We start from the raw sequence: 21,551 nt of genomic DNA, 5'->3' as shown, positions 1-21,551 counted from the left end.
TGCCCTGCTTTAGAAATACCCAAACCCCTGGCACTGAGCCTTGGAGACGTGGGGTGAGGAGCTCAACTCTGCAGAAAGCCCCTGGCTTCCATTCCCCTGGGGACTGCATCCCACATCAAAACCCCTGCCTGAGCGTGACCCAGTCCTGACCTTGCCTTAGCAAGAAGTGAGGAGATAACGTGTTTCCTTCCAGTCATTGAAGCCACAACCACTGCCCCTCCTACTTGTCTGTCTGTTAGCTCACACAACACGTACCCCTTCTTCCAGGGCTTTTGCTAAATGGGCATCCCCAGGCAGGCTCGCCCAGAACAGTCTCTCGGGGTGGTGGCTGCAGGGTGTGCTGGGCAGAGCCAGGGAAGACAAGGATCAAAGTGCCGCTGGGCTCTTTAACCCCACCACACTCACTGAACCCTCCTCGGAGTCCTGAGGGCGATAAAGCTATGACCCTGAAATATCCGATAAGCCGTGGACAAGAGGTCTGACCTCTAAAGTGTTTTCCAGCCCTGAAGGTGTGCAGCTCCAAGGCTGGATTTCCCATCACAATGAGGCCATACGACCACTCACTGAGCTTCCTCTTCGACCCCCTCTGGAACCCGTTGGGCCCCAGCACCATGCTAGTACAGGTGAGGTTCACTCACCCTCAGATGCTAAGGACCAGGGAGGGCCTGAGTGGTGGGGCCCCTCTTGGGCCCCACGGAGAAGGGGAGCCCAGGAGAGGGGCTCTTGCTCACCAAGCTAGGCCTGGAGTCATCAAAACCGAGCTTTCTAATTGTTGACATTGGCTCAGAGCTCCCCCTCCTTCTAGAAAGAATTGGAAAGCTAAGTGATTTCCCAGAAAAGGGAAAGAAAATTCTTCTTCCTGAAATCAGCACACACAGAGCGAACCACATGTGGGAGTAGTACTCTCTGGAGTAAATGGGCCTGTGCGTGTGCCAGCCATGCTATACACGAGCTTGTGCATGCACACCCTTTCCTTGGTGTTTTTTACTTCATCATCTTTCAGCTCTGTCCACAGGGTGCTGAACGCGATAGGACCTGCCTCACTTCTGGTCATCTCTTTATTCTAGCATAACTCAGGTAGAGCAATGCCACGGCCAGCTAAGGTGATGCCTTTTCTTCCTTCCCACCATCCTCAACATGTATCCACATTTTTTTTTGTTTGTTTGTTTCCAGAACAGTCTCAGCATCACCTCCCAGAAGGAGCTGAGGGGGAACAGAGTGAAAAAGAGGGAAAGGGGAGAGGAAAAGTATATTGTATAAACAGAACTTGTGTCCAAACTATTTCTTGCTTCATTGTGTCCCCAAGCCCTACACACACACACACACACACACACACACACACACAATTACAGTGAGAATGGTTGGAAATCATGTTCTGCAGACTCTAATGTCCAAAGTAAAACCCAATAGACATCCGTCACCTCAGACATCTCAAGACTGGAAGGAAACTCTACCCAGTCCAACCATCTTAAGTTCCCCTCTATAATACTCCAACTTGTACTTGAGTATTTTTCCTGATGGAGAACTATCTCCCATGGCAATCCACGTTCTTTGGATGGCTGTATGCTTAGAAAGTTCTTCACTATGCACAGATGAAATAGACCCTGTAGCTTTCCATCGCTGAGACCAGCCCTTTACAGCCATCTAAGGTGGCCGTAAGTTGAAGTTACTAGGCCATTCCCACAGAGTTTCTGCAGGAAGGGTTGGCGGGACCACCACATGGTGCCACCGTGCAGATTAGACCAGGGCCCATTCCTCACCGGCTGGGAAACTGTTATAAAAAGTAGAAAACTTTATGACGTTTATAATGTAAGTGAGGTTGCAGGAGAGAAGCAGAGAAGATACCGGGGGCTACACTTAACGTTGGCTCAGACCTCCTGAACTTCCCAGGTATGACCATGACTCCCACAAGGGCAGTAATTAAGGGGGCGAATGCAGCGTCTGCCTCCGTGGCCTTCGCCTGGAGAGAACAGCCTCCAGGGCAAGGCAAGGGCTCTGTAGGAGAGTGTGAGTAGCTGCATAAGCTCCCCCAAGCCCGCCTGCCTCCTCCGGCTTTAGCTCAGCGGTGTCCAGGGGAGGCTGGCCCCCAGCACCGCAGCACTAAGAACACAGGCAAAGCATCCTAAACCACTGAACGACTGACCGAACAATGGGAAATTAAGTGACTGATGACTCAGCAGTTGTAGGAAAGAATTTACCCTGAAGGTACTTCTTATTTATATTTTTAAAGATTTACTTATTTATTTGAGGAGGGGGTAGTGGCAGAGGTAGAGGGAGAGAGAGTCAAGCAGATTCCCTGCTGATGGAGCCTGACACAGGGCTCGATCCCATGACCCTGGGATCATGACCTGAGCTGAAACCAAGAGTCAGACACTCAACTGACTGAGCCACCCAGGTGCTCCTGAAAGTGCTTCTTAATTAAACCTTTGAGGAATATACATCACCTTCGAGAACCCGATAAAGGTCATGGACTGCCATCCCATATAGGATCAAGGGTTAGTGGGCCACTCCCGAAACCATCCTATCGGCTCCACTCCCAAGGCCATTCACCAAGACTCTTTCTTAGCTGACTGTCCTGTTACCCTTGGGAGCACTGGCAGCTTCCAGGAGTTGAGCAGAACCCAGAGGGAGGAACCCACAGGGCCCCAGACAGTGGGGCTGGAGAAACATAGCTTACTGAGATATATTTCCACTTCTTATCAACAACAATTATTCCTGCAAGCTGCTTTTTTCCAGTGGAAACTCTGCCCTTAGCTTTGTCAACAAGATTTCTGGGTTGATTACGGCTCTCCAGGTAGCAAGCAGGCCAGGCCCTGTCACTGCTGGAAAGTGTGGGCAGTGACAGTGTCTGGTGAAGCATAAGGAACCGGCCCCTTCATATGCTGCAGCCCAATCTCTCTGGTTTCAGAGCATAGAAACTGAGGCCATTAGAGAGGGAGTGACTCATCCCAAGGCCACAAGTGAGGCCAAGTGTTTCTCCACCTCCACCCTGGGCAAGTTCTGAGACCTTTCATCATCAGCCTGGGCAGCTTCCAGGGGGTCAGGGTGGTGTGGGACAGAAATGGGCCATGGGAGGAAGGTTGGATGTCATCCTTTGAAGGAAGGGAGCTGTGGGAAGCCACAGAGGAGGCCCTGACATTGCTTGCAGTGGAGCTACCCAACACTGATGCCATCCTGACAAGCAACACAGAGGGACAAAGTGGGTGAAGCTTACCCACCTGTTCTTGCCCAACCAGCTCCAGCTCTTGGCTCTGGCCTCCACAGCCCGAAAAAATGGACCAGGACTCAAGGCAGTATGGGAATATGTTAGAGGGAAGTGGGATGTGCCTAGGCTGCTGTCTCCCTACTCTGGGAGGCTCTCCTGGGATGCTAGGGTGGGAGTACTTCCCTGGGGTATCGTCTGCTCCAGGCCAAAGTTGATGGGACAAGGAGACTCTTGGTCCACTGACTTGAAGACCAAGGGATAGAAATTGGAGCCGCCCCCATGGAGAATACCAAGAATATAGGGCAAGTGGCTCTAGCCCTCTTCTGGGGAGACCTGAACTCCTACTATGGCTAATGTAGCTGATGGCTAAATGGGATTTAAAGCAACAGCAATAATGGCCTCAGGACAATAGGAGAAAGCTTCTCCCTCCAGAGACAGTCCCAAGTCCAGTCTCTGCAGACCTCTACCCCGACTAATTATCTCTTACTGCTGGGCCCCCAGCCCAAGTCCAAGTAGGCCTGAGTCCACCCCTGACCAGACAGATGCCTTTGGGGCCCACCCTATGCCAGTCCACCCTGGGGTGGGCCCCTGGCCAGGCTTCTTTTCCTCATTTCCCTCTGGGACCAATGCAGTCTTTGCATCACGCAGAGTCTTCCTGCACTGTGCGAAAGGTCAGTACCCAGGCCCCAGGCCCCCCCAGCTCAGAGATACTCAGGATTCTTAGCATCAGATCCCTTGCTTATGTCCCCAACCAACCTGGCCAGCCTGACACCCTTGGCAATCTGACTACCATCCAGCTTCCCCAAAGCCCATTCCTGCATCCTCCTTGACAAATGAGGCCACCAGAGCACCTGGGTGACGGGGCTGTTGCAGGGACCAGCTTCTCTGCGCAGCACTCAGCACGGTGCCTGGCGCCTGGCATACTGCAGTTTGATGTAAGCTTGTGCTCATTGGAGCTGGAACTGCTGTGGGGACAGTCACTGGAGAGTCTAGAGCCTGGAAAACGAGGAGACTTACAGGCTCCAGAGAGGTGCACGGAGGGCAGAAAGCCTGCTCTTGGTCCCAAACCCACCACTCCCAACGAACTTTGTCCAGAATGCCACATTTCTCCTGAACTGGGCAAAAGTGGACCATCCCACCCTTTGGCTGTGGCTTCCGAAAATCTGGCCGTTCAGAGTGGGGAAAAATAGATCATTCCCACCTCTCCCCTGCAAGCCGAGAAGCCGAGCTACACATCTGCGTTTTTCCTCTGCAAGGACCCGCGGCTCCTCAGATGCCACCAATTATCAAGCCCTTCGGCCCATCACCCTTCCCTTCCTCTCTCTCTGTCCCACAGTGCCATCCTTCTCCTACCTCTTCTGTCCCTTAGGGCTGGTCAAGCATCTGTCACCTGGTTGTTCTCTCCTAGTGGGTCCTGAAGCTCAGTGGCCCTGTGATGCCACCTGTGTGTCATCAGGGCAGTTGGCACTTCCTCACCTGCTTTGCCATGTGAATGCACAGTGTGCAGGGAAAGACTAAAGTGGCAAGCCAGGGGCTGGGGCCCAGAGGTGGCAGTGAGGGCTGCAGCTGCCCTGACCAAAGCGGCCCCTAACCCAGACACTGGGCTAGCTCTGGCTCACTGGGCCCGGACTCCTGTTTGCTCCCAGCTCTCAGGGGCCTTGCAAAGCCTTTCCCTTATGCTGGGATAGACTGTTAGGCCTGGGCCAGAAACAGTGAAGGATCCCGGGTCCTCCGAGACAGGTAGGGTGGCTCCAGTCCCAAAGGTGCTGATCTACCCAGAGGAGCCCCTCTGTCTTATTAGTGAGAGGGTGGACATTCCCCATATATTCAGGAAGTTCTCAGGGCCTGGGCCAAATAGAAAGGTTCCCATTCCCTCTAGAGCACAGAGCGCCTTGGGAGCACCCCAAGGTGACACCAGGGGCTCCTCAGTTTCCCATTAGAATGATTTGCCCCTAAAGATCTTTCCAGAGCTTCAGCTTTGTTGGGATTCCAGGCATCCTTCTGTGTAGATGTCTTCTTGGGGGACCCCCCCTGGATGGCCAAGGAACTCTAACATTTCCTCTTGGCCTCACACTATGCTGGGCATTGGTTCTGGCTTCGGATGCCTTATCTTTTTTGATGATGACCCCTGGCTGGCTTTGAGTACCGACACCATGGCAAGCCCTGTCCTGGACGTCAGAGACACAACGGAGAGACCCTGTGCTCTTGGAGCTTATAGTCCACCAAGGAGGACAAACAGGAAGGACAAGTCCATGCTGTGACACAGGCAAGCGCACATGCCGAGAGCGTGCAGGAGAGCCCCGGGCCTTGTGCTGGAGAGGCAGAAAAGGCTCTTCAGGGGGAGGCCTGCGAGCGGAGACGAGAAGGATCATAGTTCAACATGGCAGTGGTGTGAAGGGTAGCGAGGGTCCCAGGCAGGCAGTACTCATGCAGAAGCCGAGAGGCAAAAGGGAAAGAGTGTACTGGAGGCAGGAGTTCTGCACGGCCGGAGAGCCAGAGAGGCCTCCAGGAAGAGATGAACCAACTGGCCACGCTCATTGTCATAGGAAGTGTATTCCATTCTTCCTTCTACGGAATACTTCTTCTGGTAAACCCAGAGTCCTGAATACCAGGAATTGTAAATTATTGTAATGATATTTAAGCTGAAGACTTTCAGACTCCAAACAGAGTCCTACTCCACCCTGAATCGAGCTCGAGTGCTGTGCAGAAAATTAAAATAGGGCTCTCTCCCACTCCCACGAGTTTATTGGGAAAAGGCCCCACGGTCAGCAAACAGTGGGCCTCTTCTTTAGACACTTGAGTCCCAGCTGGTGCACACGCAGAGCCACCCACCCCCCATCCTCCTTTGGGGCAAATGCGCTAGCCCAGGAATAGGACCATCAAAACTGAGCTGAAAGGCAGAGATAAAGGAGAGCGCTCTGGAACACTCAGCCCCGCTCAATAGGAAAATATATGTTCTCTGAGAGAAAACCAAAGAAAGAACAGAAGGTTCGGCAAGGGGAGACGGAATGTAGGTGAAGCGCCCAGCTGCATGTCACCAGTTCAATCCATACTGAGTGCACCGATCTGTCCAGAGTGGCCAGATATGGTTGCTGGGCATGGGGAGAGCTGAGCTCTACACAGCCACCCGATCCCCAAACCTGCCTCCACTGATCCGCTTGGCTCATTGCTCTCTCCCGGTCAACAAGGTCACTTCCTTGTTGCCAGGAATCGCTGTAAGGAAAGGGCATCAGCCACAAACACACAATGCTCACAAACAACTTGTCCATGGACACCTGTGGAAAGTCCCCGACATGTGTGGGCACACGCCAGCCCATACCCTGCCTCGAAATGTCCACACTCGCTGCTGGCAACAACACAAGCCTGGCCTTCCCCTCAGAGCTGTCACTGAAGATGACCTTGTTTCAGGGTTTCAGGCCAAAACGTCTAAATCTCTCTGGAAGATTCTTCCCCAGAGCCACAGAGTGGTAGGAAATAACTGCCTTTGTCCTAACCCATGAACTCTCTCCAAACTGTAATCCCCTCCCGGCCCTATCCACTAGGCCATCTGCCTTTTCCTTGTTTTTCTTTGACACCCAGGGGCAAAGATGGAACAGATTGGCTACACAGAGCACCTTTCAGGGGTGCTGCAGGGCAAGGGAGGAGCTACACCGGGGTCTCCAGAGGAAGCACCCCCTTCCCTCCTCAGCAGTCACCTGTCTGCAGGCCCCAGCTGCCCAGAGGCCAGAGCCTGCTGCCCACCTGCGCCTCCGCACCAGGTAACAGAATTGCCCCTCCTTTCACTCAACCTTCTTTGCTTTTTCCCTGCAGCAGCAAACATCCCTGGAAAAGGCTAGTGAGGGAGCAGCTCAGAGCCTGTACTCAGGTAAGGGGCTGTGAAGGACCCCCCTCCAGCTGGCGGGGCAGGCTCCCCTCCATCAGCTGGAGCTGCTGCTGGTTAGGCAGCTGCTGGCAGCCTTCTAGGGGAGGAGGCCAGGGGCCTGTGGCCCATCTCTGCCCCTGGCTTGGGTGGCCCAGGGGGTCGGGGGAGCTCCTCCTACTGCTTCCCCCACACTCCCGGATACCTCACTTCAGCTCCCCCTGACCTGAAAAACAACTCTGCAGCCAGGCTCTTCAGTAGCTCAGGATTGAAGTTTAACAGAGACAAAAATAATTCCCTGGAGTGAGCTATTTTCTGCCCAGCTTTGGGAACAATAGCTCAAGGTGGCAGGCAGTGGGGGCCTGGGGAGGAAGCTGGCCACGGGCCACCCACTGGTTTAGGGCCTTCTCCGCACTCACTCCACACTCCCACCCTGGAGGGGGATTTTTTTTTTGGGGGGGGGAGACCTTAGTTGGGTTAACCCCAGGTGAGGAGTGGGGGCGGCAGGGAAGGGCAGGCCTGTGGGAACCTGGTACGGCCCGCACCCTGGGTTTCAATCCCCCATGGTTTCTCCTCTCATGGAATGGAAGGAAGAAGAAAGAGAAAACGCTGCTATCCATCTGCCTATCTCACTATACAGCACTGCTGTATCGGCGGAGATCAATGATTTAAAGTGTTTTATAATGTGAGACTCCATAAGAACGTCAGTTACTAATTTACAATTATTCCCCCCAGGTTTTTAGAGGAGGATGAGGGGATCCCTGGGTGGCTCAGCGGTTTAGCGCCTGCCTTGGGCCCAGGGCATGATCCCGGGTCCGGGGATCGAGTCCCACATCGGGCTCCCTGCATGGAGCCTGCTTCTCCCTCTGCCTGTGTCTCTGCCTCTCTCTCTCTGTGTCTCATGAATAAATAAAGTCTTTTAAAAATTAAAAATAATTAAAAAAATAAAAAAATAATAATTTAAAAAGGAGCTTGAAATTCAGGTATGAAAGTAGAAGGCTGTGAGCTCGAACACTGGGGGTATGACTCTCTCTGTGAGGAGGTCCTCACAGCCTGGGAGAGCCCGAAGTGCAACTTCTGCATCATTCAGTGCCTGCTGAGCCCAATCCCCAAATTCCTCTTTCTTTTTCTCTTTCTCTTTTCTTTCTTTCTTTCTTTCTTTCTTTCTTTCTTTCTTTCTTTCTTTCTTTTTTTTCTTCCTTCTTTCCTCCCTTCCTTCTTTCCTTCCTTTCTTCCTTTTTTCCTAGAGACCTTTGCTTGACTATTTGTTTCTTTTTGATTTCTCTATGCAGAACCTTCCTTCTAATACCTATGGGAAAATATCTGACGGGGAATACAGAGTCAGGGAGTGGTGGTGGGGATTTGTTCATGGAATATCACTGGACAGATTTCATTCTAACTCTCCAGAAAGAGACACTCGACCCTATGAAGTTTTATCATGTGCTGGGAAGGGGGCCCCTGGAGAGCGAGCATGCCCCGACTAAGGAGCTCTGTATCAACAAGGGCTGTCCTGGTTCCATGCTGTCTAACAGTCACATGCATGTTCAGAGGACGCACTGGAGGCCCACAGGCTAAACCTGGCCATGAATGTGTTCTGTGTGCCACTCCCCACCATCACCACAGGCCATCATGAATTTTTAAAATAGTTGCCAATTTTTTTGAAAAATAGATAGATTTCACTTTGGGAAAAACTCTGGATGTCCAGCTGCCTGTTAAAAAAAAAAATGGGAATAATCTGGCCACACTAGGCTGTAGTTCCACTGGCAACCCTACTGCCCTGAGATGGAGCGACTCTTCCAGACTGGGCTGTGCCCTCTGCCCCACCCCACCAGGGCCTGTAGGCCTCCAGCCTCACTCATCATCTGCCCACCACTCTCAGCAGAGCTCTGTGCTCAGGGAGATAGGGGTAAGAGAAGAGGCCATGAAGGCAGCCTACATGAGCACAAACCCTGCCTCCTGGCCACTTCCCACCAGCTGCATCTCAGAACCAGCCATCAGAGCCCTCTAAGCCTGCAAAATGAGAAAAAGAACAATACCTACCTCCTTGTCTGTGAGCCTCAAATGAGATAATGCCTATCAAGTGCTCAGCATGGTGCCTGGCAGTGGCACCTGCTCGAAAAACGAAAAACACCTTAGCTGTTCTGCAGGATTGCTTCAATAGCCGGGGCCAAGTCCTCTGAGCTGCAGCCCAGCTTTTTAGAGTGTTTTAGTCATGCAAAGCATTTGCCTTTCAAGTCTCTTTTATATAGCTCAGGGCTCCCAGGCTACCCACAGACATAGTTCCATCTAGCAAACAACTCTTGAGCATATCTGTGATGAGTTAAGTATTGTGTGGAGTAGGGACACTTCAGAGATGGAACCCAGCCCTGTTCCCAGACAACACAGAGGAGGCATGGACAGCTGAACAGAAGGCCACAGCCCTGTCAGGTACAGCTGAGCATAAAGCTCTCCCCTCCCGGCCCTGCCCCAGCTATCCAGGAGCTTGGCATTCAAGATGGCACCAGGGGTGCCTCTGACTCTTCTTTCTCCTTCTAAGTTCCAAAACTTTCCAGAGCTTTACTAAGAAACACTTAATGGCAAATCAGCCCCACTTCCCCTCCAGTTTCTCAGGCTCCACACTTGAATTCTTCTACTGCACACTGGTTAACATAATTTCATCTCAACAAAGCCATTCAGATCTCAGATGGAGTTCATTATAATGGAATTTTACCTGAGGCTGTCATCCCCCACTTCTTAACATCATGGCACCCAAGATGTCGGGGTGCTTGCCAAATAGGCTGGGCAGAGGTACCTTCCCACCCCTGGCAGAAGTCCGGAAATTCAGAGTTGTTTGGAACAAAGAACTCTGCCCCGAAGGTGTTTTCCAGCATCATCCTGGCCAGCCTGGAACTGTCCCATTCACCCTCTACTGGCACCATCTACTGCCTCTCTTCCGGCCCTCCTCAGACAGAAAGGGAAGAGAAAAGATGGAGCCTAACAACCAGGTGACTGTGCAGGACAGGTGGTGGGCAGGTGAAGCGGGGGCAGCTGTTCTAGACTTCAGAAGATCTGAATTTAAGTTCTGGTTCTGAGAAGCTCGATGACTTTGGGCAAGAAATTTAACTACTTCTCCTCCTCCTCCTCCTCCTCCTCCTCCTCCTCCTTGTCAAGGTCCTGCCTCATACCTGTTTCTTCTTCTTTTTTAAAAAGACTTATTTATTTGAGAGAGAAAGAGAGAGCAGGGGAAAGGGTAGAGGGAGAGGGAAAGAGAAACTTAAGCAGACTCTACGTTGAGCGTGGGGCTCCATCTCATGACCCTGAGATCACGACCTGAGCCAAAACCAAGGGTTGGACACTTAACTGACTGCACCACCCAGGCGCCCCCCTCTTCACTTCTTTGAATGTCAGTTTCCTCTTCTATAAAATGGAGATAACAGTATTTCCTACCCCATAGGACTATTAAGGGGCACATGTGAGAAAATGCATGAAAAAATTTAACACAGTGCCTGGAATGTGTGAGTTATAATAACCCTTGGGTTATTATGATTGTCAGCTTTTTATATGATATGTTAGCCTCACAAAGGTCAAAGGTTGGTGCAGAGAGAGACAATAGGGGCAGAGTTGGGGTGGGAAGTGATTGGAGACGAGGTGGGGCCCTACCACCAAACCTGGCGCGGGCCTAGTGACCAAGATGAGGCCCAGGGCAGAGGCACTCGCCTGCCCTGGAGCTGACAGGCACAGACTAGATGGGTAATTACAGGATTGCGGCCTGGGGTGGCCCATGCAACTGCCCAGCCAGCCACATTCTTTTGTGGGTGGCTGGGTGAGTGGGCAGCTGGCTGTTTATGTGGCTGCCAGGACACTGGCTCTATCGAACGTCTATTCACCCCAGTACCTCCAGGCAGAGTGTTCAACCTTGGAAGGGGAAAGGATTCTCCGTGGACATTCTGCTCCTTTCCCCAGGGCACCTCCTCTGTTCTCTGCATCCCCTGCTCCTCAGATTGGACAAGTCAGAGGGTCAAAGATTGAGGCCAGACTCTGAACCTCACCTGAAGCTTTCAGATGTTCAAAAAGCCCTGGACAGATGTAAATCCCTCACTGTCCCCAGCACCCTGAGCTCTGATTAGCTAATAAGCACAAAGTTCTGATATTTCCATGTCCTTTTCTCAAAATCAATGCCCAGAGAAGATAAACCATCCCAACACCCCTGACAAAATGCAATTCAGTGGTTATTAATCAGTCACCTAGTATGCGCTCAGCACTGCCACCAGGCTCTGGGTCGAACTGAACAGAATGCCAAGTGTTTGGATGGGCCTGGAGACATGGGATCCCTCCCTCACTGTTGTTGGAAGCCCAACAAGGAAGACTTCAACCGCACCCAGGGACGCTTGCACAGAGCTCGCAGAGTCAGGCCGTGGCCAATACAGGGCCACCTGTGTACAACACACCAGATAGGTGGACACAGAAGCTGGTCAAGGAAGATTCAATTATGCAACTTTTTCATTTTAGAAATGAAGTCTATATCAGGTGTTGAAGAGGATGGGGGAAGAAGGGGAAATTTATCCACTGCTGAAGGGAGTGCTTTTCGGTACAACTGTGGAGAAGGGTTTGGCACTGCAGAGCAATGCCAAACAGAATTCCATGTGCCCCAGCAGCTCTACCCACAGGTGTGTGCCCCGGAGAAACACCTACGCGTGCACCAGGACACAAGCACAGCGTAGTCCAGGCAGTGGTGCCATAATAACTCCAAACTGGAAACAACCCAAACGTCTATCACCGAGACGGAGGATGTACAAATTGTGGCACATCCTTGCAATGGACACCACACTGAGTGAAAGCTAGTGAACTGCCTCTGGGTGTGTCAACACAGAAGCATCTCAGAAACGTGACCCGGAGTGAAAGCCATACATCACAGAGAACATGCATGTGGGTGAGCCCCAAGACATGTGAAGATAAACAATACACTGCTTTGTAAAGCTGACATAGATGACAACTTTAAAAGAAAAGGAAGAAGAAAAAAAAAAGAAAAAGAAAAGGAAGAAAATAACTCATTAAGATTCAAAATATTAAAGGGGTGGAGAGGGACAAAGGGGATGCAAATGGGGGGGAAGAACAAGAGCTGTTAAGGCACTACAGATGTTCCATTCCGAATTTGGGTGATGTGTACAAGATACATATAAGACATAGATATTATATTATTTTTTAATCTATACATAAACATATTGTGGGTATAGTTCACAGTTTAAAAAAAAAAAAAAAAGGAATTGAAGACTCTGAGTCCCAGAGAAGCTAAATAACTTTCCCAAGCTCGTTAGCTAACAAATGGCCGCAAGAGAAATGTACCAAATCTGAGTTCAGCCAGGTGCCAAGGCAGTCACTCTTGGATTCTAAAGGGACCTCTCTCAACGATGAGTTTCTGGTCTTGTAAATTTGCGAACAGTTGCAAGAGTCTTTTCTTTTCTTTTCTTTTCTTTTCTTTCTTTTCTTTTCTTTTCTTTTCTTTTTTTCTTTTTAAATTCTTTTTTTAAAATTGGAGTTCAATTTGCCAACATAGAGCATATCACCCAGTGCTCATCCCATCAAGTGCCCATCACCCACTCACCCCAACCCCCTCCACCTCCCTTTCCACTACCCCTTGTTTGTTTGAATCTTTACTTTTCACTGTTAAATTCCCAGCATCTTGAATAGTGCCTGCCACACAGTAGGCCCTCAATGCATATCTGCTAAAGGACTCTCTGCCCATGCTTTTCGAGGACTTACTTTGTAGCCAGAGGCTTACTGTCATCTCTAATCCTCATACAGCTCCACAAGGGAGTTATTCTTACCCCAGTTTATAGATAAGGAAACTGAGATTCAGAGAGATTAAGAAACCTGCCCAAGGTCACAAACCAGAAAGTCACAAAGCCAGGATCTGAACCCAAGTATGTCTAACTCAAACCCTGTGTTCCTCCTCTTCTGAGAGCACAGCTTCTACCAGCACTGCTGAGCATTTCGATCGTACACCAAGGAACCCTGAGGCCCCCCCTGAAGGGCGGCCTGAGCACTTTCTCTTCCTTTTTCCTCTGTCTCCAGGCTCTGGCTCTGCGAGTGGTTGGCAGGGCCAGGCCCGGCACCAGCAAGCAGTGTAGAGCAGTGGTCATGGGTTAACTTTGCAGCATGGCAGGCTGCTGCATCTCCTTCAACCTCAGATTTCCATATACATGCTGGAGAGAGTAACAGTAGCTTCTTCCAAGCAGAAGCTGTCAAGGTTAAAGGAAATAAGAAATTGCAAATGCCTGGCGGAGGTCGTCAGATGTGGCTAGAGTCTGTTTCTCCTTCCAGGTGGACTGGGTTCAGGAGGGTTTCTTGAGGGGGAGCTAGGAGGGGGAAGGGTAAATAGGATGAGATTAGCTCCCGGTTGGCCAATGGGACAATGACTTTCCCTTGGTGCCCTTAGCACATAGTAGGTTGTCAACAAGCAGTTTGTTGGAAATTAAGAGAGTGCTTGTTATTTGCCTTCCAGACCATTCGAGTCTTATTTGATCCCATGCAATCTCTCCGCACAGAGCTCTCTCTCTGAGTTCTTGTCTGCAATTTTTACCCTGAGTTAGGTACCCAAGACTGCTGGAGAGGCCCTGAGGCCTGAGGGTGCTGGCAGAGGGAGCCTCCTTCTGAGAGGTCACTGTCCCCAGAGTAACCTTTGGGCAAAGTGAGCTTGCTCCCAGGTCAACCTGTTCAAACCAGTTAGTGAATCTAACCCTGCCACTCACAGACATTTATTGCAGGCCTATTATGTACAAGGCATGGCACTAAATGCCCTGTGGCTTCCCATGAATGTAGAAGAGGTTAAGAGGGACCCAGATGTGAGTCCTGACTGTCCCGCTCATCAGCTATGGCACATTGCTCAACTTCACGGAGCCTCAGTTTCCCATTGTAAAAGGAGCGTAGCAGAGATTCCTACCTCACAAGGCTGTGGCAGGTCTGGAAGGCCTAGCACAGCACCTGGTACAACAGAGCTGAGCCGTCAGTGAGTAGCTATTCCTAGAGCTACAAGTCCAATGCCAGCAGATGGCACACACTGGACATGTCACCAGCAAAGCCTTGGGCCTCATAGGTGCCCCACAGTGCCTGGAATGTCACACCTTGCACAATGCCTCAAAGCTCCAACCTGTGGTCAGTAGGCCAGTGAGAGGCAGCAGCTTCCCAGGAACCAGCTTCTGGGTCCTGCCCAAACTCCACTTGCCCGCTGGTACTGCTGCCCACACCCTGCTCAGGACCAGGACTCTCCCCTGTGCAGAATGGGGACTTTGTGCGGCATCTGGTTCTGGAAACACTGCTTGGCCTATTCCCTGGCACGGGACCTGCAGGGCAGGTTCGCAAAAGCATGACACACACTGAGATTCCCCTAGCGTCTGCTGCTTCAGCTTCTCGATTTTGCCTTTACGAACCAGCCACCCCTCACCCCTCCAGCCCAGGAGATCTCTTCCCTTCCCTCTCCCTACAAGTGACCTCAAAGAGTGGGACTTCCCAAGAAGTCTTCATTTGTCTTCTTCGTTGGTTGATGCTGAGAACAACTTCCTTCCTGCCAAGGGTAGACGGTGCCTACTCCATATCAGTGGTGCTCTGCCCCCATACCAGCTCCCCAATCACTCTCATGTTGGACCTCTGGGGGTCTCCAGAGAGCCCACCCTTAGTATCTACACCACGAGGACCAAGGACACTGAAGGGAGAGCAATTTCTTTACATGTTACTGCAGCAGGATGCCTGCTAGTCGCTGCCACCAACGCCTAGAGCTTGAGTTGAGCAAGAATAGTTTGTCTCCACCCTGGACCATTTCCCCAATGGTCAGACCAGAAGAGACAGTCAAACTCCAGTGTCCATGGGGAACTGACTCCATCTCCTGCTAAGCAGTTTTCCTCTGGCTCTGACCTCCACTCTGCTCACCAGTTCCCCAGAACCTGACTACAGGTGACCTGTGCCCTTTACCCACACGAGCAAGGTTTGACTGCCTCTCCTTTTTGTTGTTTACACGCTTGAGAGCTGGACTTCCCTGTGGCACGGTGTGGCCCCCAGAGACCTGGGAAACTGGACAGACAAAATGAAGAGGCTGCGGATATGGGGGAAGAGGGAAGAGGAAGCGTGAGGCAAAGTCTTGGCTCCATTATAAATCCCAATTCCCTCGGGGGCAGCTGAAGGGGAGTTGGCAGGCCTGCCTGTCCCTGTCTGAGGTAGGGGTGGGGCAGGAAAACCAAAGGTGGAGCCAGTCATAAGTCAAGGGTGAAGGGAAGTCACACAAGTGAGTGCTAGGTTGGGTTGCGGGAGAGGATGGCTGGGAGCAGTGCTGCCCTCAGGGAAAAGCCTGGAATCCAGGGAGCAAGGTGGGGTGTTGGGGCTGCCCTCAGAATTAAGCTATGGCCAGCATCCCCTCATCATGAAGGACCTCTCCCACCTTCTCTTTCTCATTAAACCCACTCCCTGCCATCTTCCCCTCACCAGCATGACCTCGCTAGGTTTGGAAATGTCCCAGTGAGGCCTGGACAGCTGCAGCATATGTCCACTGTCCTGACATCAGCGATTGACAGCACCCCGTCACACATGAAGTCCCCAGTTTGGTTAGTAGATTATATGGTCACTGTCTCGAGCCCATCTGAGAGGGCAGTGACACAGGACAGGGCGGAGAGGGAATTAGAGAAAAGCATGACTGGAAGCAAGGCCCTGTGGTCCAGAGCGACAGGCAGGCTAGCTCCTGTCCTGGATCCTCTCAGAACCAGATGGTAGTAGAGAGACAGATGAGGGAAGCTGCCCCTCCTGGGGCTCACACTGTCTCAGGGAAGAGGCCCAATTTGGTGGGTTCTGCTTCCTGTCATCCCACAGAGGGCCTAGCACCAAGCTGGGTGCACAAGAGACTCTTCATCAAACCTTGTCATTTCCTTACTTCCTTCTACCTGCATCCAGAACAGACTCGAGGCAGTGACGAACGGAAAACTGGAGTGCCAGAGTGCCTCCTGCCCAGAAACGAACTGGAATGTCATCCAAGCTCAGACTTCCAGATGCTCCTGACTCTGGCCCTCTGGCCACCAGAACCCAACTGCTGGACAAAGACAGTAGCAGGTTTCTAGCAGAGGTTCCAGAAGCAGATTTCGGCTGGGATGGCTGCTGCTTCCTGAGCATGTGGGGTGCACAACTGAACAGCTGGAGCTCCCTCTCCTGCTTGGATAACTGCTTGGTCTGGCCCCCAAGCCCCAGGCCAAATGTGGGAGACACTGGCTTTGGACACTGGCTCCTTGCTGTGAGAGTGGAGGGTGGGGTCCAGGAGGTCCTCCTCGTGCTTCCTCTGGGACTTAGCCCCCAAAAGGGGCTAAATGAGTTCTGATGTGGGATAAGGGAGAAGACTGAAAACCCATAAATACAAATAACCAGGGCACCCCAAACTGTACCAGACCTTCCACAGTGTTTCTACAAATAAAGTGTGATGGCCTTGACTGAGGAGCTTTGAAAGGTCAGGAGAGCTTCCTAACTCTCTTTTCCTCCTTCCTTATCTCACTCTCCTTCTTTTCTTACCTTTTTCCTCTTCTCTCTTTTCTTTCTTTTTACCCCGGAAAGGGTCCAAGTCGTGGCTAATGAGGGACCAGCCAAACTGAAGCCCTGGGTCCCAGTTAGAGTACAGACTATGAATCTCCAGCCGTTTTCAGTTTGAGTCAGCCCCACACCACAGCCTGGTTGTGGGCTCAACTCATAGGGATCCAGAGAGGCTGCTGAGTGGCAGGTAATGGACTCTGGGGCTCCTATTTCTCCTCAAGGATCTGAATCACCCAAAACAAAAGCCAGAGAGAAATTTACAGGCTCGTTACCTCCTGGTCTGGCTGCATACCATTCCAGAAGGATTCTCAATTTCCTCCAGCACTTGGACAGGGAAGGGACAAGGAAGGTCCCCCAATACACAACACTCGCAGTTCACAGGGTGGATGTGCCAGTGCCCAGACTACTCATTTCCACCTCAACAAACCACCCCCACTTCTTAGCTTGGCTCAAAACTGTCGTTGACAACACCATGCCTTCCCTAATCCCAGAATCTTCCTGACTTCTTGTGCACACCCACCTTGTTAACAGAGATGAGCCGCTAACAAGATCACTAGGCAGAAATGGAACGAAAGGCTGGAAGTCTACAGCGCTGGGGTGCACCTCCCGATCCTGGGAGAAGGAGAAGAGGGGTGGATTTACTGCAAATCCACAATCTCTTCACAGTCAACCCTTTCTGGAATCCTACCACAGCCATCCCATAATCATTGCTGTGTTGGGTGTCCCCTTCGCAGGAGTGGCCACCACCGGCCACGAGGAAGACAGCCTTCCAGCAGGGAGCTGGACTGGAGCTGACTCTGCCCAGGAGAGCTTCTGCAATGCTCAGAAAATGCCTGCCCAGTTGCTTGCCTGGGCTCTGGCCCCTCTGGCTGCAACTGAGCCCAGACAGGAGGCTGACTCACTCACCGCAGGGAGGAGGAGGAAGAGGAGGAGGAGGAGGAGGAGGAGGAGGAGGAGGAGATGCGGGAAGGGCCTCTGCTGGGAGACCCAGTGCTCTCCCAGCCCAGGCAGTCTGGGTCTCAGCCTCAGTGGTCCATGGGGGGGGGGTGGGCAGTGTCCACTGCTCCCTCCAGATCACGCGTTGTTCCCTCCTAGTTACTTCTCCTGAATTCTCCCCCCACCACCCACAGATGTGGGACCCCTCACTCCCCAGACAGAAACTACTCCCTGAGCCCCCTCCTCGATTAGGTGCTTGCGCCTGAGTTCCTCTCAACAGCTATGGCTAGGCTCTCCTGAAAAAAAAACAAACAAACTAAATCCAGGGTATTAGGGCCAATCAGGTCTAAAATCATTGGTGGTTTGGAGAAGAAAAGAAAGGAAAGGAAAAACTCTACTTGAAAGATCCAATTCCACCACCGCAGGTGGCCCTACACAGCTCCCAGAAGGTGACAAGGCTACGCACACGCCTCCCCGAGACCTCGGCACCCCCGACGGCCGCTCTCCCTTTCTCATTCCTCCACTCCATGCGCAGGCTCCCCAACAGAGGAAGGAAACAAATGCTTCTTGTTCGCCCAAGTGCTGAGCACTGTGCTAGCCGAGCAAGTGTGCGTGGACTGCCTGGGCGCGGAGGCACGCGCTGGAGCCCCTTCTCCGACCTCCCTGTCCCCGCCGTCCGCGCCTCTGCCGCATGGCACGACAGCCCAGATCCCCGGGAGCCGAGCTTGCTGCTGCGATTTAGACTCTGGCGTGCGTGCACCCGGACCCTCCCGGCCGGGACCCCGACGCCCCGCCCCCGGGCCCAGGCCCGATCCTCGGACCCCCGCCCATCCCCGCCTTCCCCGCCGCGCGGGGTCCGCACCTGGTCCGCGGTGGGCACGCTGCTCCGCGCTCCGGGCGCCTCCCGCTCGGCCTCTGCCTTTTGACAAGCAGAGACAGCCCAGCACCTGGCCCCGCCCCTCCTAGGCCCCGCCCCTCCTAGGCCCCGCCCCCTCGTGGCCCCGCCCCCCGTGGCCCCGCCCAGAGGGCCCGCTGGCCCGGCGAGCGCGCGGGCAGCTTAGGGACCCGCCTCCCCGCCTCGGGATGCGCAGGTGGGAGGCCGCGCCCGGGGTCGTCCTCCTCGCCTGCGGCGCCCGGGACCCGGCGGGCTTCTGGCCTCGGTGCGGGGGCGTTGGCCGTGGGTCTGCGTGTGCGGATCCACGCTCCGCCCGGCCCCCGCCGCCCGGGTTCTGCCCCGCAGGTGCGGACGCCTTTTCCAGGTGCGTCAGCCGCTCCCTGGGCCGACCCGCGCGGGGCTGCCGCGGGCACCCCCCGTTCCCTCTGCGCTCGTGGGAAATCCCGGGTGCCGCTAGCCGTCGCGGTGCCTCTGCGGAGCTCCGGGGAGCCCAGCCCGAAGCCACACGCTAAATTAATAGAATTTAAAAAAAAAAAAAAAAAAAGAATAAAAAAAAAGCAAACGGAAAAACGGCCCCAGTGGAGCCCGGAGCCTTGTCGTCCCCCTGCCCCCCCACGCCCCAAGTTCCCTCGCTGCGACCGCGCTGCTGATCAGGTTCTCGGCCCTGTTGCAAACCTCATCCAATGAGCATTGTTAGTCTCAGCTTCCCTGGGACCTGGTCCTCAGGCCCCCCGCCCCCCGCCCCCCGCCCCATATGACACTGGTGTGAAGAGAGGAGTTAAAGAGTCTATCATGAGACCTGGAACTGTAGGTAGACGGGGAAAATAAACCATAGGAAATTTTGCCTAGAAATTACTCTGTTTCCTTGACTATGCCCTAGGGACCACTGTAGGTGCTAGAGGACAGATGAAAAAATGTGGTCCCCCCCTTAGAGCTCCCAGGCCAGGGGGAGAATGTACAAATAAATGGTCGTTACAGCATGATATTCTCTAATGGAGATGCCCACAAAGCCATCCAGCGGTTGGTGAGCTCTTCTAGGCAGGGGAGGGAACCATGGCACGCAGGGCCACGCTGAACAGGTGGAAAATTGAGGCATGGAGAGATTTTGTGATTTGCCCAACATTACACAGCTACTCAGTGAAGGACGGTCTGCTAATAATGCCCAGCCAGTCTGCTAATAATGCCTCTGAACCATTTATGGAACAGTCATGCTGGACTGTATGGCAACCAGCTCCTCTCAAACTCAGTAAGTGGATTAAGAGAAATGGGCTGAGGCTGAACAGAACGAAGAACCATCAAACAGCAAAATTTGTTAAGCACTGACACAGTTCACGAAGAGAAGATCATGGAAACTTTAAACCTGGAAAGGTTTAAAAAAATAGAAGAGAATTTGGGGATGGTTGAATTTGGGGATGGACCATCTATTCCGAGAAGTAGATGGAAGGAAGTGCCCCTTTGAAGATCCTGCCAGAAGGATGAATGGATTCCCTGCTTGTAATGAAAATAAAAGAAAGAAGCCCCTTGCCCAGAGCATCATGGGAAATCCAGCAGTGATTCTCATGGGAGGAAAAATATAAGAGGAGATCTCTAATAACCGATACCATGGGACCCTGGGACCTTCTCAGGAAGTTTCATGAGCCTCTGTAAGAAGTCATTTTTGTGGTGCTTTATTGGCCAGATGAGTGAACCTGGCATCTTAAAAATAAACCTCATCAATCAATCAATCAATCAATCAATAAAAAAAATAAACCTCATCAAAAAGTGGTAGAAGATGACTGGTGAGTATTCCATAACCATTGACTATTGGTCCGTTTTCACAACTCTTCATCTGCCATTCATCACCACCTTGAGTAGAAAATAACTCTCCCTGTTGCACCATCAGGGACAGAGTTGTTAAAGTTCTTGCAGTTTGGGAGTGACAAAAACTTGAATCTAGGTCTTCTCTCTACACTTTCCATTGTTTCATGGTGTCTCTCAAAAAAAAAAAAACCCCAGTTATTTCCACGGGTTTTTCACCTGTTAGACCACAATCTAGATAACCCAGAATTGTAGATCATAGAAGTCATCTGAGTCCCCAACATGTTGTGCTCCCATCAGCTCTATCACTTGTCCCTAACCAAGTTCTTTTTATCTTCCCCCAACACCTGAACTGCTCTCTCTCATCTGTATCTCCAGACCAATCCTCTGTCCGCTTTTTTCTCTCCTGTCAAACCTCTGGTGACATCTCTTGGCCAAAATAACTGTCAGTTCTCTGGGCTTTGTAGCAAGTCTTGTCTTTTTTTTTTTTTTAAAGATTTTATTTATTTATTCATGAGAGACAGAGAGAGAGAGAGAGAGAGAGAGAGAGAGAGAGAAGCAGGCTCCTTGCAGGGAGCTGGATGTGGAACTCGATCCCAGGACTCCAGGATCACACCCTGGACCAAGGCAGGCGCCAATCCACTGAGCCACCAGGTGTCCCAAGTGTTTGTTGTCTTTATGGCAAGGTTGACCACCTGAAAATGAGCCTGTTTGTATTTACATTGAACAAAGATGGGTCTTTCACCTCAGCTTTATTCTTAGGAATGTCATTTTGTGAAAATAGAGACGCAAGAATCCGTGAGATTCACTTCTCCCAGTTTTGTTGTAATCAATAATCAGCTGCTGATCCTACATCACCTGAGCCAGGGATAGGAAGGGTGGTTGCTCTCTCCAGACCCTGTTCTCTTGAAGACTTTGATGACAGTCAGCATTCCTGTGCTACAGAGTAGCTTTGAACTCCTCTAGTTCGACTGCGACTTGACACATGTTCTAGAACCTCCACAGAAAACACAAATTTTCTCTTCCTTTTCCCTGAAGTTAACATTTCTTATACTCTCACTTGTCCCCGGGAGGGGTGGTGGTCCTTCCAGGATGTTCACATCGTGTTTTTGTCAATACATCAGAGAATATCTCATAGGCACTTGCTCTGTGCAAGTTGCCATGTTGTAGTGCTATAGACCCAAAGGTCTGTAGAGAAACAAAAGAGCCCTTCCAGGTATGATCTGGCTGGGAGGAAGGATTCCAGAAGTGCCAGGCTGAGGTCACCCCTGTGCACTTCATTTCACAAAATCTGGGGAAAGGCAGAGCCTGGCCTCTCGACC

General features: G+C 51.9%; 1 protein-coding gene across 2 annotated transcripts in view; it reads right to left on the bottom strand.

Annotated features, from left to right (window-relative positions):
* Positions 1-18,511, bottom strand: part of VDR (vitamin D receptor) — a 56,709-nt gene extending 38,198 nt beyond the window's left edge. The window contains exon 1 of one of the 2 annotated variants that reach the window (XM_049102371.1): positions 18,400-18,511. The gene's annotated coding sequence lies outside the window, so the exon portion shown is untranslated. The remainder of the gene's footprint in view (positions 1-18,399) is intronic. The other variant, XM_025477405.3, reaches the window with a different exon arrangement.
* Positions 18,512-21,551: the final 3,040 nt, after the last annotated feature.

Source organism: Canis lupus, chromosome 27, assembly GCF_003254725.2.
Source record: "Canis lupus dingo isolate Sandy chromosome 27, ASM325472v2, whole genome shotgun sequence".
Taxonomy (NCBI): domain Eukaryota; kingdom Metazoa; phylum Chordata; class Mammalia; order Carnivora; family Canidae; genus Canis; species Canis lupus.
This window is presented reverse-complemented; position numbering and strand designations above follow the sequence as displayed.